This window comes from Rhinolophus hipposideros (genome assembly GCF_964194185.1).
Source record: "Rhinolophus hipposideros genome assembly, chromosome: 9".
Lineage (NCBI taxonomy): Eukaryota > Metazoa > Chordata > Mammalia > Chiroptera > Rhinolophidae > Rhinolophus > Rhinolophus hipposideros.
The window spans coordinates 49,157,989-49,184,113 of NC_138055.1; the positions used below are offsets into that span (position 1 = coordinate 49,157,989).

Genomic DNA, 26,125 nt, shown 5'->3' on the forward strand with positions numbered 1-26,125 from the left:
TGCACTGTTGGTGGGATTGCAGATTAGTGCAGCCACTATGGAAAACAGTATGGAGGTATCTCAGGAATCTGAAGATAGAACTACCCTATGATCCAGTAATTCCACTCCTAGGCATCTACCCAGAGAAATCCAAAACTCCAATTCAAAAATCTGTATGCACTCCTATGTTTATTGCAGCACTTTACACAATAGCCAAGATATGGAAACAACTGAAATGCCCATCGGTCGATGACTGGATTAAGAAGCTGTGGTACCATTTGTTTTTAAAAATACAATGTTTGCTTATTTATATAGCAATTTCAGAAGATTTGTCTCTTTTTTTCTCCCTTTTGGCTAAATTAAATAAGTAATACAAGTCAGAAATATAATTCCTGCTTAAAGAGTACCCTAAAAAAGAAAATACAAATCTTGAGGACACAAAAAACCCTTTCCAGAGTATCAACCTGATAACTTTGGGTGGAAAAATGTGATTTTGGCTCTTAAGCTCAGCAAATCAGGCTGCAAGTGAACCCTGCCAAAATATTAAGAGCAAAGTGAAAAAAATCACCACTGTATGTGTCCACAAATTGGGATGTTTGGCGTTGTATATTTGGAACATCTGTACAATTGATTGAATTCCTCATCTGCATATTTTGGCATCATGTCACCAATAGCTTTGGAGTCCTTCCTTTTTCACTACTAATTTAGATGGAAAACACACACACACATACATACATACATACACACACGCATGCACGCACGCACACACATGATTCGGTGCTTCATGTATAAAAGACAAGATGGGCCGCAATCCCATTTTTTCCCCATTGAAATCTTTTTCAGAAGTTAGGCATAGAGTGGGTAAATTAATATACTTTTACATTTCTCTAAATGAAAAAGTATCTAAACATCCCATTTCCTCCTCACCTTTCCTCCACCTGGTCACTATAATCCTTCCAAAGATTTTATCATCTTGGTGATTTAGGCTCTGGATGTTGGAGGGCGGGAGGAGGAGAGAGTTGGGGAATACACAGGGCTACTGGACTACCTGAAATATATGTTTGTGCAAAATGGAGGAAGGGACTTTGTTACTATGGCAGAGTGTTAGTTAGCTTAGGTGGAGAATACAATAGGGTTTTCTAAAAAAGTCCTCAGGATTGCTTTCCATTCTATTGCATAGACATGGTTCTGAACTTCAAACCTCTTTCAGGGCATTTATCAGGTGATAATCAATCCAGGTTTAGGGAGTTCCTGCTACAAACTCCTTTTGAAGTTTGTAATCCAGTGGAGAGTCAGGACTTACAACAGGAAAGAGTGAACAACACAAAGCTAACATTCTGTAACAGACTGTAAACTCTCAATGTTCAAAAGATAACGAATAATTGTACAAACGTAGAATTTTAGGAAAGGCACATGGAGAGTGGAATTTTGACCTTGAAAGATGACTAGATTTTGATAATATGGAAAGGAAGTGTTCTGTAACAGACTCAACAGAAGCACAGAAACGGTTAATTTACGAGCTTGACTAAAGAAGAGTGAACTCTGGTTAAGTTATAGAGAAGAAGGGCTCCTGGAGGCCAAATGAGAACATTTCACCCTGATGCTATATGGCACAGGGAACCATGTTAGATGACTCAGCAGATCTCACAGGTTGTCACATATCTGTGTTTTCTACCACATCTACTCTTAGTAGGTGTTTAGTAAATATTTCTTGAAGTGAAGTGTGGTGCAATGATGGAAACTTTCAAAAATTTAAATGCCACAGTTAGGACCTAAAATTAACCACTTAAACTACATTTTCTGCTAACCGTTGAGAAAGGAGGGAAAGGATATGGCCCATTTCAAATATAAAAACTACAACCGTTGTGAATGTACCTCACTGAATAAATACATAATGTGGATAATATTTATTGCACATTAACTGGCACTGCTGTAGGCTCCTGGGATTCCACCATGAACAAGAGATACGAGATCCCTGTAAGATCATTTTACCCAGAGATAATTGCTTTGAAGACAACAAACCCAGGTGACTGGAAGAGTGACTGGGCAGGAATGAGCTGGTCATTAAGGAGGGGCTCTCCGAGAATGTGATAGCTGAGCAGAGTCCTGAATGAAAAGAAGGAGCAAGGCAAGGGAAGGTCAGAACACTCCAGTTAAAGGAAGAGCAAGGCAACGACCCAAAGAAGAGGACAGCTTAGCATGGCATAAGTTACAACTCGAAGATGAATTTTGTCTTTGGACATAAATTCATTTTAAGATATGCCAATAGGAATGGGGCAGGAAACTTTTTTTTCTTCTTCTTTATTTCTATTCTCTTAGGCTTTTCAAAAACAAAATTAAGCCTTCCCAAGACCCATAGTAAATGAATAAACTTACAACAGCAAAGAGAACAGAAAGTAGACCAGTGCCGAACAAAGGTTTCAAAAAATATGTGGAAGACTGAGAGAGGATGGCAGCCCAATGACTCGCAAGACGGAGGGAGGAAGGATGTGGAGGGTGGGGGCAGCAGCCAAGGGGAGCAAAGAGAACCGCTCTGTCAGACAGACGCAGAGAGGCCTGCCTGGTACATGTACTGTGACTGCACCTCTCAGCAATCCACATTCCTGTCCCTTCTCCCTTCCTCTGTGGAAAAGAACCTGGAGATAAATTTAAAGAGCAGGTTGTGGTCAAGTGTAGGATCTTGAAACTCATTCAAAAGGACTTTAAGGGGATCAGCATGCATGAGTAGAAAACATTTTGAAATGTTTGGTTGTGAGGAGAAGAGAGTGTGGCGGGAGCTAAAGAAAAATATTAGGTTGCAAAAAGGGATTTTTATGGTGGTGGTGATTATTTTTCAAAGAGAGCAGACTTGAAGATGTTGAAATGTCAATGAAAAGTACTTGTGGAAAGGACGTTCCTAACCAGTGTTCCTACTTCCAAGTTTTCCTCTCTTTGCCTGTCTTGGTTAATCTTAGCTATTTTTTCTAAAACTCAACTCAAAACACACTGGCCTATCTCCTACAGTTCCTCAGTAGGTATCCTCACCTGCTGTTATTACACCTCTATGCATGCCCTGTCTGGTATTTAAAATATTCTCTTCACATTTCTAACCCTGAAAGTGCCAGTGAACTTTAAGCTATGTTTCAGTGCTGCCTTCTCTTACATTTTCCTTGAGGGCAAGCACTTGAACTTATTTCATGTTTGTTTTTATTTAACACACTAGCCGCATAATAGATTATTTAGTGAGCCTTTGTGGATTCTTCTTCCCCAAAGGCTATCACTTTTCCTAACGTCATTTGTTGAATAGTTGTCCACGTCTTCACTTCTCACTCACCCCATTCTGGCTGCTGTCCCCATCACATGCCTGAAAATGCTGTTTGGAAGACCTCCCACGAGCTCTTTATTGCTAACACAGGGAACACTTCTCAGGCTTTTCCCTATCTCAGATTTCAGCAAGATTTAACTCTCGAAACCACAACTTTTCCTTGAAGAATCTCTCCTCTTGACTTCAATAACATGTCATTTTCCTGGCTGTCTTGTGACCTCTCTACTTCTTCTCAGTTGACTTTTTAGGATCTTTTTTCCATCTTGCCTTCCTGTCAATGTCACACTCGGGGCTCTAGCCTACATTTTCTTCTTTTTTTACTCTGCCTGCTCTACCTGGCTGTGTTCAACCATGTCAATATCACCAAATCCCTTTTTCTCTCCAGCCCAGATCTCTCTTCTGAGTACCAGGCCAACAAGCACAAATGTCTCCCAGACACTCTCTCTTGGACAACACAATCGCATTTCAAATTGAATAGGTCCAAACTAAACTCATCATAGGTACCCCTCTTGTTTTCCATCCACCCCATTTTATCCTCCACTCTTTTCTATCTCAGTGAGTTAAACTACCAGCTATCTGGTTTCTTAAATCAGATTTTGATCTGGGCATCATCCTTGATTTTCAAAAGCTAAATCAACTTGTATGTCTTGGAGAGTAGTGGTGCCTTTAACAGTGACTGACACTTTCAGGAAAAGTTTTGTGTTGTTTGGTTTATTTCTTTGGAATGGACAAAAGAAGAGTGAATTGTTTTGCATTAGCTAGGTTAAGTTTGAAGTCACTGGGGCCTATGTAAAAAAATGTTGATTGGGCATTTGGAAATATTGGTATTGGAGTTATGAAAAAGTTTCAGAGCTAGAGTTACATAGTTGGGAATTATCTACAATACATACAGACAAAATTGAAACCATATGAGAAGATGAGATCATCAAGGGGAAGAGTACATAGAAACAAGGATATGTGGAAACAAGTTGTAGAAGCAGGTCATAACTCTTAAAACTTATAGGACCTTATAGAGTATCTAGCACAATTTTTTTTTCACCTGAAAATTGTATGGAGACTAAGAGAGGAAGAGAGAAATTAAATTCTAAAAAAAAAAAAAAAAATCTACTTTGGAGGTCTTTGATGTCAAGTTTGTTTAATGTTCCAAAGCTCAGACCAAGGAAAGATTCTGAGTGAGTTGACTTTACAAAAGTCACGGGCCTCAGAATCAAGCCAACATTGTTGCTGGCAACACAGCAAGCCAGAAAGAACTTGGGTCTCTTATGACTTCCATGAACCAATAGATAAGCAAGCCCTAACTCTCCCCCGATTCCAGATTGCCTGCAATGTAAAGCAATATCTCCCCTTGTGGTGTAAACCAGTTCGATTTGTTACTATGACTGAAGTCACAGCAAGTGCTGGAGCCAGCTCATGTGGGCTCATAGAGCTGATAGTGAACATCTCTTCCCAACTCTGTACTCAGTTACATCATGTTGTTAGCTTGAAGTTGGCTGTGAGCGGACTATGTACAACTTTGAACTTGGCAGATGCTGTGAGTTGGAGGTTTTTTTAATCCAATGAAAATCTGGTTGTTAAACATATTCCACCCCATCACTGGTTACAGCCAAAAGCATCCTTACCAATACACTTGAATCAAAAACTGCTGGTCAATGTTTGTCACTGAATATGTAATTCATTTGGAAAAGTATCAATCAATATCATGCAGCTGCATTCCTGTTAGTATAGCATATCTATCTATACTTTATAATAGAATGTTTAGAATTGATTGGGAGGTTGGAAATCTGGGAGTTTACATTTCCTTGGAGGAGTTTACACCTCTCTCCATGGGGATGTGGTGGGGTGTTACCCTTCTACCTCAAGTCAAATGAGAGATTTCAAGAGAACTACCCAGAGAACCTGATATGAGTCCCATAGAGTTTGAAGGACATAGAGACGCACACTTAAAAGTCTAGAGGGAAAACGCATTGGCTGAAATTGCTGAGAAACAAAGAGATGGTTGTTTTGAAGGGGCACAAGTTCAGAAGTATTTCCCATGAGCCTCGGCAGATCCTTCAGAAGCCAGCTGATTGAATCATCTTGAGAAGGATTCTGGCTGTGAGGATGATGTGGAGGGTCAAGGTGACCCAATATGCAGACTGCCTGGGAGCTGGGGGGTGTGGAGAATGGCAGTGGTAGCCAAGGACATATGTTCATCTAAGTCAAAGAACTATAGGTGAGAAACCCCTCAGAATGATACTGAGGTGTTTGGTAGAAGGACGGTCACGTTCACAGGAGTCTAGAATTGTGTATCCGATGCATCCAGAGAGCACTAATACCAAATTATAACTGTATTAGTACAATTAGAATAGACTCCCACCATTAATTCTCCCTTTCCTCATATGTGCCAACCCTGAGGGGGCCAAAAAGGCAGTTAGTGAGTGTGTAAGGAGAAGGACTTGAAAGAGCAAGGGAAAAGACGGGTCTCCTAACCCCACAGATTTCCCAGTCACAAACAGGCCTTGATGGGAGAGGCAGAGGCTTTAAACTGGGTAAAAAATGCACATTTCAAAGTTAGATTGGAAGGTACTTTTCAAAACTACTGAATGAAATGTTTCTTGTGACTGCAGGAGACTAGAAAAGCTGTGGCATCGGCTTGGTATTTCCTTTAGGGACAGAGAAGAACTGGCAAGAGAGTGGGTTTGAAGGATCCTTGGAGGAAATAGAATAAAGAGAATCTCTGTGCCCCACTGGATAATTCAATAAACATGTGAGATTTGCAGAGATGATTATAGTCTTTAGTAACTTTATTAACTGTGCGGAAGTGCAGTAATGTGCTTAATTGATGCCCATTGAATAAATGAATAAAAATGAGTAAGAGAAAAGTATTTAGGAGGAAGTTCTCCCATCTGAGCAAAATGAGAAATTGTCTGAGTCTCTATCATGTCAGAAAGAAAGGTACTTTCTTTTCATTCTCTCTATATTAAACAGAGTACATATTAGGATTCATGGGAAGGTAATGGTTTGTGGATATTCATAACACTTTTTCCCTTTAGCCCCATAACACTAAATACAAACACAGAATTTCCATCTCTCTCTCCCCAATCTGCCCTGTGCAGAGATGAAGAGGAAGATTGCTCTGCATGTCTATTGATGTATCTGCTTTTCTCCACAGGCAGTAAGTGCTGTGATAACAATTTGGACTCTTAGTAACTTTTAATTAGGGAGAATTAGAATGCATGACTCTTAGGGTCTAAAGCCTGGCACCTGACGTGTCCAAAACAGTAGCCAGTAGCCATAGGTAGTTATTCAATTTTAAATTTAATTCAAAGTACATGGAATTAAAAACTCAAATTTTCTATCATACTAGACACATTTTAAGTGCTCATTAGCTACATGTGGCTGGTGGCACAGAGTTAGAACATTTTTATCACAGAAAATTCTTTTGGACAGTGTTACTCTAGATTTTTATTAGAGAAAGACATAAAATATTTTTTGATATAAATTTTTATCTGGTGTGATTCAGGTCTATTCAGAAAAAAGAAAGAAAAGCAAAGAAGAGATAAACTTTCATATTTAAACAAGTCAAGAAAGTAAATAAAATAGTCTTCCATTTAAGAATTTGAAGTAGATCTAAAGGCTGACTTTGACAGAAGCGGTCTTTTATGTGTAAATTTTATTTAAATGCTTTCATGTGACTGTTTATATAACTTAATAATTTACATTGTAATCTTAGAATATGTCTTTTGGGATCATTCCCAGAGAGTCCATTTCAGTTTTTATAAAGCATTATGTAGATATTTGATATTGGCAAAGAGAAATGAAAGTTGTCTATACTTAGGAAAGAATCTTTACATTCACCCTGAGTGAATCTTTGGATAAATCTGGACAAATTACATTGATCCTTACCAGGGATAAGAAGCCTGCCTAGTTCCCTTCTCTGAATGTCCAGGATAATTTATAGCAGGTTCACTTCCAGTTCAGAACTGGCAACTGGGGAAAAACTATTGTGTCAGAGAAGGACTCATTGGATTTATCACATAGTGACTTCATTGAAGATCATTACAATTGTTAAGGAACAAAAATTCACCTGGAAAAAAAAAAGAAAAAAAAATTCACCTGAAGATCTAATTGGCTTTATTCATGAATCAGGCAGTATCCTGTTTAGGAAATAGAGAGGTGCTCTGAGAAACTGTATAACATAGACGGCTTTTATAGGCAGAAACTGGGAGGGACAAGAAAGTTATTAGCTGGAGAAAAGAAAAGATTGTTTCAGGCAAGGGTTCCTTCCTTTAAAGGAAGGGAGGATGATGGGGTATCTTATCAGACAGATTGCTTCAGCTTCCTTTAGGGGGATGAAGAAGGCCCAATGATAGATGACCTCATTAGTACTGAGCAGAAAATTCCAGACTGACCGCTTACGATTACATTCTTTGAAAAGGTTGAAAATGCAGTTAGGTCAGGTATTAAATCTAGATTCACTGTCGTGGGCTTTAGCACAAGTGACTCCATTTTGGGCTTGTGGTTTGTCTCTTTAATGCAATCAAGTATGATTATAACAATTTTCCATAGCACAGAAATTGACAATGGAGAGGGACCAGGAGAGATGAGAGAAAAGATGGTAAGATTGCCATTTTCATAAGCATGAAGTTAGGCCCCATGAGAGCAGGCATCTTTGTTTTATTTTACATGTGCCTCAAAGCCTAGAATGCCACCTGGCACATAGTAGGTGCTCAATATTTGTTGACTGAAACTGTTATGACTATGTGTCAACTTAAAGTTGGACAGAATACTATCCTCTACATTACTGTGTTTGCATTACTCTGCAAGACTGTCTTATATTAATTTTTGCTCCAAAAGACACATTGGAACTGATTATCCAGCTAGGTCTTATTTTCAGGGAAACAGGATATCTCCTTCACTGAGAGGTATGAAGGGAACATTTTATTAACCCAACTTAAAGATGAGAAAAGGAATAAAGAGAAGTTATATGGGTTTCCACAGGTGACATATCAAGTGGAAAAACCGTGACCTTAGCCCTGCTTTGCAAAGGGAGGGAAAATGCAGTGCTTTCTTTGTCTTTGCCTGTTCATTGTTGAGCATTGTATTTTTTGTTTGTTTTCTACTTTGGAGTTTGGAGTTTCAAGAATAAACATATTATTAATTGGTTAGCTTGGGGTGAGTAGCTAAATGAATGAAGGAAGAATAAAAAAAATATTTGCCTTAATGTACAGCAAAATTTCAGGTATCAAGCCTAAACAAGTGTTAGTTAATTCTGTGTGTTTTATATTTTTCCCCCTGAAATTTCTAGTTGTCTGATTTCTTTAAACTAGACTTCTAGACCAGGGATTGAGAAAATCTTTTCTGTGCAGAGCCAGACAGTAAATATTTTAGGCTTTCTGAACCATATGGTCTCTGCTGAAAATATTCAGCTCTTCCATTATAGTGAAAAGCAGCCTGGATAATACATAAATGAATGAATGTTGCTGTGTTCCAGTGAAACTTTACTTTTAGACCCTGAAATTTGAATTTCATGTAATTTTCATGTATCACAACATATATTCTTCTTTTAGATTTTTTCAACCATTTAAACATTTAAAAACCATTCTTAACTCGTTTCAATAGGCTAACTTTGGCCCATGAGCTGTGGTTTCCCTACCCCTGCTAAAACTGCCACCGTGTAAGTAATAGCATCAGAGCAAGCTTCTCTGAGCATAGCTCTGATAATATTCCTTTGCAGAAATACCCATTGGCTCCATAGAGACTATGGAGTGAAGTATAAACTGTTTGGCAGAAACACAACACTCTCAGGCCCAAGGTCCAAGCTGCATTTCCAGCCTTATTCTTCCCTCACTTTCCAAGGTCCGGTTCACCCAAGCCCTCTGTGAGCATGGCTGCTTTTTCCACCTAAATGCCTTCTTTATCCCCATCCCTATTCTTCCTGTCAAAAGTCTGCCCTTCCTTCTGCCTTCATCTCTTAAGTCTTCCCCAATCCACAACTCCCTCCCCAGCTGGACTGAACCTTTTCTTTGGTGTTCCAGCTTTGCAGCGTGTGTTCTTTTTCACGCCTAGTATAGAATAGATTCTGTCTTCTATTATAATTGTGTATACGACCTGCCCTACAAAGTTATCAGCTGTTGAGGTCAACACTTGCATCTTATACTTTAGGTAGGGTTCTATGATACGGTTCCATGAACATTTGTGGAATTTAAATGAATAACTTGAAAAGGGTCAAAATGGAATCACTTAAAGTGTTGCTCTTTGCAATTTCAGAAAATTGGTAACTTTACTCTTTCCCAGCAGCTTTTAAGGTAAAATTATTGATAACAGGACAGAAAGAAAAACTGTGTTTTTTACTAAATAGAGTTATTTTTCATTTTATGAAAAAAGATTTTTAACAGTTTCCGAAAGCTTAATTCACTGTAATAATTGGGTGTAAATGAAAGGCTCCTCATTAGCTGTGAAATGAGTGATGGTACAGGAATCTTCTTGTCAGGAGAGACTTGTAGGAAACTAGTAAGAGAGGCAAATTAGCCACACTTATCCATGGAACAAGGTAGAGAAGCGAGCTGAGCAGCTCACAGAGTAAACCTTTTACAGCTGCAGATGGACACTGAGAAGGCGGAATGTTAAAGCACAAACGGACTGAACCTTGCATGAAGGTGTGTGTCGTGGTAAACTGGTCTATGTTTATACATCTTATCTTCATATATGTCTTCAAGTAGTGTTTTCTTATCCTTTATGGAACCATGAAAACATCACAACTATTGTGAAAGATTACATGCTCATTGTGAAAAACCCAATCATTGTTTAAAACCAGGCTGTGTTAGCAATGAAGACAACCGGTGGCCACAAGGTGAAAATTTTGCTAGGACTCCATCTGCCTGTCCCAGTGCCTGGGAGATTTTACCAAAGCAAACTGAATAGGTGTCTGTGCCCTCCTTTGCTTTTTATCTGAGAGGTGGTGTTGCCATGGATGGAGTTACATAGAATGCAAAGAAATCTCAAAATAAAAAAGGGCATTCATTAAAGGGTGCTCCAAATGGGGTGAGCAGCGTGTTCAGGTGGGCTGAGGTCAGGATGGGAATAGTTATTGATCTTCTAATTAATCAGGAGAAAGTATTCGTGGGGAAGAATGTTGAAAGTGTAATTTGCCAGTTGTTTAAATGGTTGAGGGTAGGTAAGTCCCCCTCAAATATGCAAACTAACATGACCTACAGAAGAAGAGATGTAATTTGGAGAGTTAGAATGATGTGGAGCTTTTCCTTGGAGGGGAAGACTGTGATTTAGAAAATCAAATGTTGGTTAGGCATTTGGGGAACCCTAGGATGATGGTGATATAAAGAAAGGCTTTTGAGAATTTCAACTTAGCTATCTCAAACCATGGTCACCCTTTACTTCGATAGTCAGTGAAAACTGAGACTTATCTGCTGAAGGTTAAAAAAAACGAATGAGTGCAAAAGGGAAAAGCTTACTGGATTTTAAATAAACAGTTTACCCTTGAATAACCTGGTTGGAACTGCACAGGTCCATTTATACATGGATTTCTTTTTTTAAAAAAAGTTATTGTGTTCTCACAGTTTAACAACAACAACAACAACAACAACAACAAAACCATAAAAATCTTTGCATACCTTGTTTGATTGGAGAATTTTAATGTTTTTCATTTATTATTGTAAAACTGAGGACCATTTTATAGCTTTTATTGTGGCTATGAAATGTAGGGCAATCTGTATTTAAATAGGGTTAAATTACTCTAACAGAAATGAATCTTAGTTTTTCCTGCAAGTCAAGAGTTTTGTTGTTTAAATAAACTTCTTATTTAAAATGGAAAAGAAAATGTGAGCTGGCAACCTTTTCTAATCTATCTTAGCAAGCATTCATTGAATGTTTAATAATATACAATCATCTTCATGATGCATGGGGATAAAATTTTAGTAAAATTAAATTTTTGTACCTAGAAAACTTGCAAACTAGTGGGAAAAAACAGGTAAATACATTAAATACAGGGGGACATATGATAAGTATCACTTGAAAGGAACACTGTCCTATGGGAACATAGGAGGGAAGACATTTTGTCAGTGTGAAGGCCTAGATGATAGATGGAAGGACCCAAAGGTCCTCCAGTGCATTTTAAGAGTGTAATGTATTCAGTAGCAGTTTAAGAACCAGACTTAAATCGGATACAACATGAAGACAGTTCATTACTCCTTCATCCCTATCTTTCCTTCAGTCTTGTCACCAACCTTCTCAACATTTTGACATCACCGTTTGGCTTGTTGATTTGACTTGCCCCTTGCAGAGTTAAACAGTTCTTTCCTGGTGGATTACAGGTCCCATCTGTTAAGAGGATATTCAGTTTGAAAAATAAAGGTCAATATATACTTGGCCAAAAGGAGTAGTTCTCAACATTGGGCTCATGTAGGAATCACATGGGGGAACTTAAAAAATACAGATGCTTGTCATTTGCTTCCTGGTAACGATGCACTGAGGACACAGCATAACTCGGGTATTCTGCCAAAAATGCAGAAACTACCTGATTTAATCATACGAAAACATGAAAAACCCACATTGAGTGAGGTTCTACAAAATAACCAGTCTGTTATTTAAATTTTTTTCAGGTCCTAAAAAATGCAAGGAGCAGTTCTATATTAAACGAGACTAAAGAGACATGATAAGTAAATGCTATGGTGATCTTGAATTGGATCCTAGACTAGAAACTAGACCAGAAAAATGACATCAGTGGGACATTTGGGAAATCTGAATAAGGTTTGTAGGTTATATGATATAATTGTACCAATGTGGATTTCTGGATTTTGATAATAGTACTCTAATTATGTAAGAGAATGTCCTTGTTTTTAGGAAATACACACTAAAATGGTTTGAAGTAGAGGGGTGTTGTGTCTTCAACTTACTTTCAAATGTTTCAGAAAAGTATGCATTTATAGAGACTAGCATATTTAGAGAGAGACAGACAGAAAAAAGGGGGTGGAGAGGAAGAGAATGACAAAAGTACTATAGAGTATCTGGATTAACGGTATACAAGAATTTTTCATACTATCTTTTGCAACCTTTTTGTAAATGTTATATTATTTCAAAAATTAAAACTGCTTTTTAATTAAAAAGAAAAAGCACTGATGCCTGGGTCCCACTCCCAGGGATTCTGACTTACTTCATCTAGGGTGTGGGCATTGGGACTAGAGACTCTTTCCAGCAGCTGATTTTCATGTGCAGTCAGGGTTGAGCACCACTGGCTTATGTAGACTGTGTTTTCTAGAGACACTGAATCTCTAAATTGCCTATCATTTATGAAACTTGTAGTTATGGGCACTGGGATTGGAGATTAAAGAAAAAAGAAGAAGAAGCATCTCTGAGCAAATAAAGCATCTCTTTATTAGGGTCCTAAGAACAGATACCGCAAAAGCCCAGCAAGTCACATAAATGTGTAAAGTAGCAGAACATAAGATAACAGGGAATGGTGGGAATATGTCTGCATTAAGTCCATTGGATTCATTTTTAAAAAATATTCTCCTGAAGAATCCAAAACTGGCAGGCTGATTTTGGGACAGTGGGTCATCAGACTGGAACATCTGAACCTGAAAGAACATAGAACTATGGTTGTGATTTGTAGGCATAGAAATTAGACAGATTCCTAAATATAGTAGACCAGACACTATATTTATGCATTAGATTTATATTAAATTTAAGCAAAGTATGTATTTAAGATAAATTTGGAAGCAAGATAATACACATTAGATAGCTGTTTTATTAGGTTAACTTTGACTGCAAGTTACATGAAACCTCAACATAAACTTAGTTAAACAATAAAGCCATTTAACCTCTAACATAACAGGAAGTCTAATCACTTAACAATGTCCTCACGGATCTTTGTTCTTTCCATCTCCTTGTTCCACCTTCTTTAGTGGGTCACCTTTGCCCCTTGGCTAGCTCCTCTTACAGGTCCAAAAGGGCAACAGAAGCTCTGGGCCTCACATTCAGATGTAGCAATGATTTTTTCTTGTTTTTACCTCCCAGGAATAAGATCTTTTCCAGAAACCCCTTCCCCTATGTCCCAATACCCTGAATTGGGTCACATGTTCATTCTTAAGCTAAGATTTGGAAAGAAAATGGGATTTCCAGGTTGGGTTTAGGCTAAACAGGATCTGCCTTGAGGATGGGGGTCATTGTCCTCTGAGACATGAGGGAGGCAGGGTGAATAGTGCTGCAACACTGGGGTGGAGGTAGGGAATGAGCATTAAGTAATCAAACAGTAGAGGCTGCAGTAACAAACTGTTTCTAATCAGACATTTCTCTAAGATTAAGTCAGACTCTCACATAAAAAGAGACTGTGTAAACACTCAATCCAAGTAGAAAGACTGGCAAATTAAGCAATTTAAAAATTGAGAGATGTGGAATGAAGAAAAAAAAAAGCACAAGACCAACCAAAAGATTTGGCTCTCCATTAACCAGCTCAATGACCTTGATCAAGTAACTTAATTTTTCTAGACCTCATTTATTTTTTCCACCTAAAAAACAAGGGTTGGATTGGATGGTTTCTAAGATCACTTCCAACATGAATAGCCTGTTAGCCTATAATCACTGTTTACTAAGCTCCTTATAAAATAAATGAGCTGAAGAACTTGGTATTTGGGAGGATGCCTCTCAGAGTAAATAATTCTACAGTGCCGACAGAAAATAAGAAAAAAGCAAATGCTTTAAAAGCGTAATTAGGACTTCCAGGTTTTGGTCAGGCATATGAAGCGCTTAGAAGTTGTCCTTCCATCCTAATAATAAGGAAGAAGCTGACCAAATTGAAAAAATCAATAACTTTTCTTAGATCTGTCAGAAGTGAGATCAAGGGCAAACCATTGTACATAAAACTGGAGAGACGGGTAGGCCAATACAAAGACCACAACTTTCTGAAACAAAAACCTTTGCACAGAGAACAGAGACCTTCTCGGGAGCCAGTGCCAGGGTAGGAAAACTCCAACTGTTACTGACCACTTGCTGGAGGCTCAGTGTGGACAGTCCAGGGGGACTTGCCCAGCCATAGCAGAGCCCCCAAAAGACACTTTTGTGAATTTTACTTGCAAGACATCTACTAGGTTCTCACAGAGAAGATTGGAAAAAAGTCTCTTCGTGCTTCCTGCAGATGGAGGGGAAAAATTAACATTTTGAAATTCTCTAGAGTGTTCTGTTCTTCACCATAAGTCAGCCCTAAAGAGGAAAAGTATTTTACCAGAGCATAAATGATTGAGGTTTTATCAGAACCTGACTAACCTGAGAGAAGACAAATCCCTTCCACATGGGAGAAGGGAAATACTCAACTGCAGTCGACTCTGGCCATCTTCTACCACCTAAATGGGGTGTTGTGAAACCAAGATGCACTGGTGAAGTTCACAGCTCAGGGACACAAGCTCACGAAGAGATTGAGCCCTAATCATAGGATTAAAGACCATTTCTCCTCCTGCCATGCCTTACCGCCATACCACTAAAGGCCCACTTACCAGAGTACCAGTACATCATGTCAGCTTTCAGCAAAAAAATTGCAAAGAATACTAAAAGACAAACAATGAAGTTTGAAGAGACAGAACAAGCATCGGAACCAGACTTAAATATGGCAGCATATTGGATTTATCAGAACTAGGAATTTAAAAAAAACTGTGATTAATATTCTAAAAGCTCTAATGGATAAAGTAGATAACATACAAGAACAGATGGGCAATGTAAGCAGAGGGATGAAAATTCTAAGAAAGAATAAAACAGAAATGATAGAGACAAAACACTGTAACAGAAAAGAAAAGTGCTTTTGATGGGCTCCTTAGAAGGCTGGACACAGCTGAGGCAAAGAACCTCTGAGCTTGAGGATACGTCAATAGAAATTTCCATAATGAAAAAGAAAAGAGAAAAAAAGACTGGAAAAAAAAAAGAGCAGAATATACAAGAACAGTGAGACAACTATTCATCCTCATAATGGTAAATACCAGATGGAGAAGAAAGAGAAAGAAACAAAAAATATTTGAAGCAATAATGATTGATAATTTATCCCAAATTTATATCAGATATCAAACCACAGATCCAGGAAACTCAGAACACCAAGAATATAAATGCTTAAAACACTACACTTAGATATATCATATTCAAATTGGAGAAAATCAAAAATAAAGAAAAAATCTTGAAAGACTCCAGAAGGAAAAATATCTCACCTATTGAGGAGCAAAAATAAGAATTACATCTGACTTCTCAGAAACCACGCAAGCAAGAAAAGATTGGAGTGAAATATTTACAGTATTGGGATTAAAAAACACCAATCTAAAATTCTAAATCCTACAAAATTATTCTTCAAAAGTGGAGGAGAAATAAAGACTTTCTAAGACGAGCAAAAATTATTGCCAGTAGACCTGCCTTGCAAGACATGATAAAAGTAGTTTTTTAGAGAGAAGGAAAATTATATGAGTCAGAAACTCAGATTTGCATAGAGAAAAAAGATCAGTAGAGATGGAATAAGTGAAAGGAAAATAAAAATTTTTGTTTTTTAATTCTTGATAACATTCTTAGTCTTAATTGATCTGATAACAATTTCTTCAAAATAATATCAACAATGTATTCAAATGTTGTATACTTCTACACAAGTGACATGAATCACAGCAATTATACAAGAGAAGAGAAGGAGGAATTAGGATTATTTTCTTATAAGGTTCTGAACAACACATGAAGCCCATGAAGTGTTACAGCATAGTGTTACTTGAAAGTAAACTTGGATTAATGGTGCATTATTACCATTGCATATTGTATATTGCAAACTCTATGTATGCTGTATATTGCAAACTCTAGGGCATATGTATATTGCAAACTCTAGGACAGCCTCTTAAAAAAGTAAGAAAAAGAAATATAATTGTTATGCTAAAATAGAAGAGAAAATGGAATCATGTAAAATGCTCACTTAAAACCACAAAGGGCAGAAAAAGAGTGAAAGACAAATATAGAAATAAAGAATAAAAACAACGAATAGAAAACAGTAACAAATATGGTAGATGTTAATCCAACTGTATCAATATTCACTTTAAATGTCAATATCTAAATACACTATTAAAAGGCAGAGGTTGTCAGAATAGATTTTAAAAAAACAAGACACACCTATATGTTGTTTACAAGAAACCCATTTTAAACATAAAGATACATATAGACTAAAAGTAAAGGAATGGAGATGATATATCATACTAACATTAATCAAAAGAAAGAGGAAATAGCTATATTCATTTCAGGCAGAGCAGATTTCAGAGCAAGGAAACCTATGAGGGATAAAGAGGGGCATTATATAATAATAAAGGGATCAATTCTCGAAAAAGACATAACTATCCTTAATGTATATGCACCTAACAATAGAGAATCAAAATACATGAGGCTGATAGAACTGCAAGGAGAAATAGATTATTAGCTAGAGATTTCAAAACCCCTCTATCAGAAATGGCCCAATGTAGCATATAGAAAATCAATAAGGACGTAGTTAAACTCAACAACACCATCAATCACCTGGATCTAATTAACATCTATAGATTGCTTCATCCAACAACAACACATTCAAGATACACATTCTTCTCAAACTCACATGGAATATTCACCAAGACAGACCACATTCTTGTTACACACAATAACATGTTTTTCTGTTTTATTGAGATATAATTGACATATATCACTGTATAGGTTTAAAGTGTGCAGCATAATGGTTTGACTTACATGTATTATGAAACCATTACAACAAAAAGTTTAGTTAACATCTGTAATTTAATATAGATATATAAAAAAGAAAAAATTCTCTTTATGATGAGAAGTCTTAGGATCTACTCTCTTAACAACTTTCATATATATCATACAGCAGTGTTAACTAGAGTCATGATGTTATTCATTACATCCATAGCACTTATCTTATAAGTATTTATCTTATAACCGGAAGTTTATACCTTTAGACCACTTTTCTCCAATTCCATTCTCCTCATTCCCTGCTTAGGGTAACCACAAGTCTGATTTCTTTTTCTGAGGATTTTTTTTTTTCTCTCCAAGATTCTATATGTAAGTATAATCATACAATATTTATCTTTCTCTGTCTGGCTGATTTCACTTAACATAATGTTCTCCAGGTCCATCCATGTTGTGGCAAATGGCAGTTTCCTTGTTTTTCTTATGGCAACAAATTCAAAATAAGAATCATTATAATGTCTGCTCTCAGACCACCGTGGAATTAAACTAAAAATCAATAACAGGAAGATAGCTGCAAAAATCCCAAAATGCTTGGAGATTAAACCATATACTTCTAAATATCACCTGGGTCAAGGCTGTTTCAACATTCAGAAATTAATGTAGTCCATCACATCACTAGGCTAAAGAAGAAAAACCAAGATTACATCAATGAATGCAGCAGAGGCATTTGACAAAATCCAACACTCATTTATGATAAAAATTTTAAACTAGGAATAGAGGAGAACTTCGTCAACTTAACAAAGAATATCTACAAGAAAACCACAGTTAACATAATACTTAATGTTGAGAAACTAGAACCTTTGCCATTAAGATCAGGAACAAGACAAGGATGTCCCCTCTCACTATTTCTTTGAACACCATATTGGAAGTCCTAGTTACTACAATAAGACAAAATAAAAAAGTATACGGATTGGGAAAGAAGGAATAAAACTGTCTTTGTTCACATATGACATAGACGTCTATGTAGAAAATCCAACAGAATTGACAAAAATACTGGAATTAGTAAGCAATTATAGCAAGGTTGCAAAATACAGAGCTAATGTAAAAAAGTCAATTGCTTTCCTATATATCATCAATGAACAAGTGTGATTTGAAATTTAAAAATACAATAGCATTTACATTAGCATCCAAAAATATAAAATACTTAGGTATAAATATATAGAGATGCTCTAAATGAGAAAAACTAAAAATCTGATTAAAGAAATCAAAGAATTAAATAAATGGAGAGATACGCCCTATTTATGTATAGAAAGACTCAATATTGTCAAGATGTCGTTTCTTCACAATCTAAAACTTTTGGCAAGTTGTTTAGTGAATACTGACAAACTGATTCTAAGGTTTATGTGGACAGGCAAAAGACCCACAATAGCCAACAGAATATTGAAGGAGAAGAACAAATTTGGAAGACTGATGTTACCTGACTTCAAGACTTACTATAAATCTACAGTCATCAAGAGAGTGTGATAATAGTGAAATAAATCAATGGAACAGAACAGAGAACCCAGAAATAAACTCACATAAATATAGTCAATTGATCTTTGACAAAGGAGCAAAGGCAATACAGTGGGCCAAATATAGTGTTTTCAACAAATGGTGCTGGAACAATGGGATCGAATATACGGTGATGGAAGGAGAACTGACTCTGGATGGTAAACACACAATGTGATTTATAGATGATGTATTACAGAATTGTACACCTAAAACCTATGTAACTTCACTAACCATTGTCACCCGCAATAAACTTTAATTTAAATAAATAAAAAAATAGATAGATAAATAAATAAATCTAGACACAGAACTGCATTCCTCATAAAAATTAACTCAAAATGGATCACAGGCCTAAATGTAAAACAAAAACTATTAAACTCCTAGAAGATAACGTAGGAGAAAATCTAAATGACCTAGGTATAGCAGCAACTCTTCAGATATAGGACGAAAGGCATGATTAAAAGAAAAAAATCAACAGCAATCTTAAAAAAAAAAAAAGGAAGAAAGAATTTATAAGCTGGATTTCACTAAAATAAGAAACTTCTGCTTTGCAAGAGGCACTATTATGAGAATGAGAAGATAAGCCACAGACCGTGAGAAAATGCCCACAAAACACATATCTGATAAAGAATTTTTATGCAAAATTTACAAAGAACTCTTAAAACTCAACAGCAAGAAAACAAGTCAATTTTTAAAAAAATGAGCAAAAAACCTGAACAGACACTTCACCAGAAAAGATATACAGATGGCAAATAAGCATATGAAAAGATGCTGAACATCAGGAGCTATTGTGGAACTGCAAATTAAACAAAAATGAGAGACCACTACACACCTATTAGGATGGCAAAAGTCCAAAACACTGACAACAGCAAACGCTGGTGAGGATGTGGATCAACAGGAAGGCTCATTTATTGCTGGTAGGAATAATAAAAAAAAAAAATCGAACATCCACTTTGGAAGATACATTGGAAAACAACTTTTGGAAGTTTAATTTTCTTACAAAAATAAACATACTCTTGCCATATGATCCAGCAATTTTGCTTTTCTGCTATTACCCAAATGTGGTGAAAACATGTCCACACAAAAACCTGCACACAAATGTTAATAGTAGTTCTATTCATAATTGCAAAACTTAGAAGCAATCTAAACGTCCTTCAGTAGGTGAACAGATGAAAAAACTATAGTGTATCCTAATAATAGAATATTATTTAGGGTTTGAAAAAAAACAGCTATCAAGCAATGAAAAGACAAAGAAGAATCTTGAATGCTTATCACTAAGTGAAAAAAATCCAATCTGAAAAGGCTACCTACTGTACAATTTCCAACTATATGACAATCTGGAAAAGGCAAAGCTATGAAGACAGTAAAAGTATTAGTAGTTGCAATGGGGAGGAGGAAGAAGGCATGAATAGGTGGAGCACAAGACATTTTTAGGGCAGTGAAAGTACTCTGTAGGATGCTATAATGGGGATACATGTCATTATGTACAGAAAGTGCCAAAAAATGCATACACATTTTAAGAAAGGAAAACTGTATTAAAATTGTAATACTCAATATGTACCAATAACAGAAGATGAATAGAAGTCACGTTTGACTTCTGCAATTACAAGAGGTGCTCAAAGTGGTTACCATCAGCGTCCAGACACTTCTGATTGCAGCAAACTGCTGCTTGAGCAATGCTGACCAAAGTGTCCACTTGTATACATTTTTGGCACCCCCGATATTTGTCAAAATCCATAAAATGTACAACACCAAGAGTAAACCCTATGAACTTCAGGTGAAAATGATGTGTCAGTGTAAGTTCATCCATTATAACAAATGTTTCCCTCTGGTGTGGGATGCTGATTGGGGGAGCGGGGTTGCTGTGCATAGGGCAGCGAGCATGGGGAAGTCTCTGTACCTTCAACTCAGTTTTTCTGTAAACTGAAAACTGTTCTAAAAATAGTCTATTAAAATAAAGCGTAAGTAATGCTAACTGTCAGACTCTGAGATGTAAATTTTGTAGAATACAGTAAGAATTTTCTCTTTTTGACCTCAGCCTTTGTCTGTTACTTTCTTCAAGAATGTCGTAACAAACAGACTTGTCTGGGAGTTTGATGAGCAAGAAACGGTATCTGAAAGTAGGCAAGGTTTCCATTTGCATGTCACTCGTCTCCATGAATGAGGGCAAATTCGCCAACTTTGTCGTTTCCAAAAGGAAATTTGGATTTTTTTAAGGTAAGCATCTAATTATCTATTTTCATTAAAAATAACATTTTAGATATTTCTTGTCCATAAGTTGTTGGCCATTGAACAAGAAATAACGTGAATTCTGTGTGTGTTAAAATTGATTCTGAAACTAAATGAGCAAGGTTAGTGCTGACATCTACTGTTAGAACTTGAGCGTGAATTACTTCACCACAAGTATGCTTTTAAGGAGATGGCGTTGTGCAGCAATAGTTGAAAATGTAGGAGTAACTGTAGAACAACAATACCCCAAGCTCCATTATGCTAAAATAAAAGGGGGAATCAATTAGCACTTCTTATGCTAAACATATCAAAGAATCTGGAAGCAGAAGATAAATGAATGTCAAGAGGTATTTCTTAATTCTCATCCAGGAGTTTTTATAAGGCTCTGGCATCTTCAACAAACCTCCCACTCTGTATCTCTTGTAATGTTTCAGTCCCTGGAACTTTAAAGAAAAGGTAGTGATGGCTACTGGGTTTCAGAGCAATCTTTAGGGGGAGAGAGAGAAAAAGAGAATAGGAAACTTCCCTGACCTTGGTCTTTCTCTTGCCTCGGGGCTTTGCTCCAGATTATAAATTGGCCACCTACCTTTTGTTTTAGTTATCTTTATCTTCCTCTGGAAATATTTTCCATCTTAATCTGGGAAATAGCTATTGAATGATGTCACTATGACTATTTTAAAAGATGTGTATCATGTGAGGTCTCACACTCCATCACCTCACAATTACTTATGTGTCTCATGAGTAGCTATTACCTAGACTGGTGAGAAGAAACCCAGGATGTAAAATTCTTTCAGCCAAAGAAAAACACGCTCTTTATGCTAACCATGGGAGCGAGAAGGTGGGCATATCCTCACTATGTGCAAAGGAAAACAGCTGTGTGTTGCAATTGTTGTTGGGCAAGAACTTCTCTAAAATTCGAGAATGGCAATGTCTGTACCTGATATCTGTTCATCATTGTTGTCAACCCAGCGGGAGGTCAGACAGGCCTGAGAGGTGGACAGAAGGACTCAGAGCTGTTAAGGAAGATTATCAGACCCTTCCCCTGCCCTGCCCCACCAACATACAACTGATGGTTCTGTGGAGTCTTCTGGTCTTGCTCCTCATTCTCGTCCCTTGTTGTTGTTCTTCCCTTATCTGATTATTCCTAGGAACTTAGGAACAAGCAATAGTCTTGTTCCTAAGTACTGTGCAGGACTAACTATGCCCCCATATGGAAAGCACAAAGACATTGTCTATATTTTTGCCCTCTTGTTCACTTGTTTTCAAGACAATTCAAATAGGCTAATTTAACTGCCACTTTTTCTTTCAGTTTTTCTATTTTTACAGTAAATTATTCGAGTATTTAAAATAAGATTCATTTTTAGAAAAAATGAAAAAAAAACGTTGGTGGTAGCCAATGTTCTTCATGGAAGATCTAAATAAGCTAAAGAATTGGTGTTCTTTTGGATAAAATCATAAAAATACTTTTGCGATTATTCATACAGATATAATCAAAGCACTCTTTGTACAATTGCTCTTAGTTAGTTGACGTTTTAGAATCCACAATATACTATAACACTTTTTAAAATCTGTGCCATAGAAGACCATTTTATGTTCATTGAAATAAAAATCTTTGGAAAACATAACAGAAGATGTGGGCCTGGCAAGTTGATCAGCTGTTTGCTCTTCCTTGAAGCTGTTACATGGGGTGATCAATGCAATACAGCAGCGAACATAATGGGTCACAACAGGGTAGAATGTGTCCTTGTTGGGTGTGTGCAGAAAGGAACGTGGGATTGTTTGCCATCAGCAGCGGTCCCTTTCCTGGTGAGGGATGGGGGAAGGGAAGAGGAGCGATGTCAGTTGACAATAGATTGAATACATGTGACACCTCCACATTGTCTCCTTCTGTGGGTTGTGTCCACTAACCTGGTCTCCACCTGGTGGATACCGATGTTTTCTGAGTCCTGTATTTAAGAGACATTTTTAATGTATTCATTTGGCCTCTTTCTCTTCTTTAAAGTGTAAGTCCATATTAACTAATTCTAGAAGAAATTTAGAAAAACGTGTGTGCACTTTCTTCCCCTTGCCCACAGTTATTAGCCATTCTTTGTCACTGGTGATATTTGTCACCACTGAAATGGTATATAGCTCTTCTCTCCTTCTCTGCCCAGACCACATCCTCAGCCTTGTCTTTTATGAGGCTCCAGTTGCTCTACCACACATTGCTTTCTCCTTTCATTTTTGACTTCTTAACCAAAGCTCCATTATACTGAGGGCACACTGGGTGTTTTTGGAGCACAGTGAGTCACCTGTGACCTTTTTGTGGCAAACGAAATCCAATTGGTGGTTTGTCCAGGCTTGATAGGGCATGTCACATTTAAGTTGGCATCATGCCCTTCAGTGATGTGAAGAGAACAAGGTAAGATTAACTGGAAAGAGGGCTTCGTGTCACTCTGCCAGTCATTGTCAGTGACCCTGCTCCATAAAGTGGCATTTCTAATGTCTGGGGTGGCTCAGAAAAAAGTCCAGCAGAATCCACTGCACAAAGTATTTTGAACACACCTATATTTTCTCAGGTATAAATGGACCCAAATTAGTCCTTAGTTTTAAAACATCTCTTATGAGCATGCTCCACTTGAAACCAACTATTCACTTGGAAACCTAGAGATCCCACTATTTCATTGTCCACACAAAGTGAGATGGCTTACGATATGTTCTTAGTCATTTTCTCCCCCTCAAATTGTCTGTTCCAAAGCCCAAGTCAGATATTATAACAGCAAGGATTCCTTCAGAAATTGCTGCCACTTTAAATATCACACGCCTTAAAAATACACATAGACTTTGAACCAGCACTTTTGCTTCTCCTAATTTATCATAAAGAAATCATTAATTCTAAGGAAACAAATACTTAGCTGAAGATGTTTATAACAGTACTACTTATAATAGTAAGTTATCAAAAACAGCCTGTCAACTGTAAAATGATTAAATGTTCATGATACCTGTATATGAAGCAATTCTAAGCACCATTAAAAATTATTGGTTGTAAAAGAATATTAATTAACATGGGAAAATAGCTTGTAAAATTGTTAAGTGAAAGAATTGGATTAAAAGACTCTGTAGAGAGTATGTACAACATGCTCCCATCTTTGGAAAATATATACGTATATGTATAGAAAAAGTCTGAAAAGCTTTCACACAAGCTACCAATAGTGGTTAATTATTGGGTGGTGGAATTATAAGAATTTTAATTTTCTCCTATTTCTTCATTTGTATTTATTTTACAATGAATGAGTAGTAATTACATATTTTTAAATACTTCCAATAGAAAAATCACCACTGCTCTTCTGAGAAGCACCAACAGATACTGTTTCAGTCCTTCTGCTCTGAGAAATGTGCAAAGCATTGTCATAGAAACTATGTGGAATATGAAGGAAGAGAGCAAACAGGTCATCAATGGGTTTTGATACATAGAGCACAAGCATAACCTTGTTACAAACAGGTTTAATCTTCTTAAACAAATCTATATAGGTGGGTTCATATTTTGCAAAACGTTGTCCTACTAGTAGAGCTTTGCACACCAGTGTTTAATGGCTCTGTGTAATTTTCATTAAGCTCTATAACGGTCTGCTACACAGCTCTTCCACCCACAACACTGGAACCTGCAGCAATGTTGCCTCAAGAAAGACAACACACGATGTTTGGACAGGTTCCCCCAGAAAGCATGGTGGTTAAAGAGGTTTAGTTGGCTCTGAGCATGTGTAGAAATTGGCAGGCAAACTAGGTGATGAGACAAGTATGAATGGCAGAATGGGGAAGGGCCCAGTACAGGCATTAATAAGTGTCTCATGTCCTGCCCCATTCTCAAATCCAGAACCCCAAAGATCTGGATTCAAGTTAAGTCGTGTGAATGTCAAACATGTAAATAAAATTGGAATCCCTCTGCAGGTGATTACATTTTAAACCAATCATTTATATAGAGAGCATTAAATTAACCAACAAGCTCACTCTTTAATATAAAACAAACAAGCAGCAAGAAAAAAAAAGAAACCCACAAAGAAAACACCAACTCCCTGGTGATTTATTTTCTCAGCATAGGATTTAATTTGTGTTGGGTTTTGGTACATATATTGCCTGTTCATCTATTTAGGAATTTCACTTAAAGACATACATAGAATTTAAACTGCAGATGGACTATTAGGAGAATAGCTGAAAGTCATTGACAAAATTGGAATGAGCCCAAGATAGAGAATGGAAAAGACCAAGCTTCAATCGATGTTTTCCAGAATTGTTAAAGTTCAGATTCATCATGTTTAATTCCCAAAACAGCAATTCCTAGCAGCATAGGATCCGTGAAATATGCAGAAGAAATGATTCAGAAGCAAAAGGGAATAAACCACCCAACAAATAATAAGAATGAGCCCTAATGTCAGTAGGTGGCATGTATACATTCATTTATTCAATGAATGTTTATTGGGTGCCTGCTTAATAATAAATCATAGGGTTCAAAAATGATTTCTTAGGTGCATATGTGACTCCAGACTATTCATTCCGTATGTGTCCTCTTTAGCATATAAACACTCTGCGTGCAAAGTCCAGTTTGAATGAACATCAAGGCCAGCAGTGAGAAAAGAAGTGACAAAAGTGTAACATACGGTGTGAGGGGTGTGTGTGTGTGCGTGTGTGTGTGTGTGTGTGTGTGTGATAGAGGGAGAAGTGCCTGCAAAATTTAGCTTTCCTGTAGTTCTAGGTAACTTGGCCTTGGGACCTTGGGGAATACTGCAGTCATCTTCTTTGTCACCTGTCTTTCTCAAATAAACTATGGGCCTAGAATGATTTATCTAATTAGCTGTACTCATGATAATCATGGGAGCAAGAAGGTGGGCATAGAAGGAAAGCAGGCAGCTGATGCTATTTGGCTTCCTAGGAAATGACTCAGTGCTCACTGACGAGATTTTAGGCTGCAACAGTCTGTAGAAGGTCATGTATTTTTCCATATGTATTGAAAAGTATAGCAAATTTAAGGATAACTAAATGAGAAGATCTGGTTATTCCGGTTTGCTAGGAGTTAACTCTCTAAATGCCAAAATCCTTTTTGTGCCTCCTCTTGTTAAAATTATTTATGAAATATATCATTTTATTTCTTGCCTTAGCAAAATAGAGCATTTTGAATATATATATATATACATATATGTATACATATGTGTATACATATATGTATATATATATATATATTCAAAGTATGTTATAGTTCAAAAACAATTTTCAATTGTAATCAACTGAAGATGTCCAAAAATATTAAGTCATCTTAAAAGTTATGGTTGTTTACTTGTATTTTTTTTCCGTAAAATTAGAGTGCTGACTGTGAAAGACAAAAATTTGATTATTTGAAGGTTCCTATTATTTGGTTAT

At 36.9% G+C, this 26,125-nt stretch overlaps 1 protein-coding gene across 4 annotated transcripts in view; it reads left to right on the forward strand.

Annotated features, from left to right (window-relative positions):
- PCED1B (PC-esterase domain containing 1B) overlaps window positions 1–26,125 on the forward strand; it is a 286,638-nt gene that overhangs the window by 45,067 nt on the left and 215,446 nt on the right. For 2 of the 4 annotated variants that reach the window (XM_081058552.1, XM_081058548.1), the window contains exon 2: window positions 20,568–20,722. The exons of 1 other annotated variant lie outside the window; for it this stretch is intronic. The gene's annotated coding sequence lies outside the window, so the exon portion shown is untranslated. Of the gene's footprint in view, window positions 1–11,880; window positions 12,029–20,567; window positions 20,723–26,125 lie in introns of all 4 variants that reach the window. One more of the 4 variants, XM_081058549.1, reaches the window with a different exon arrangement.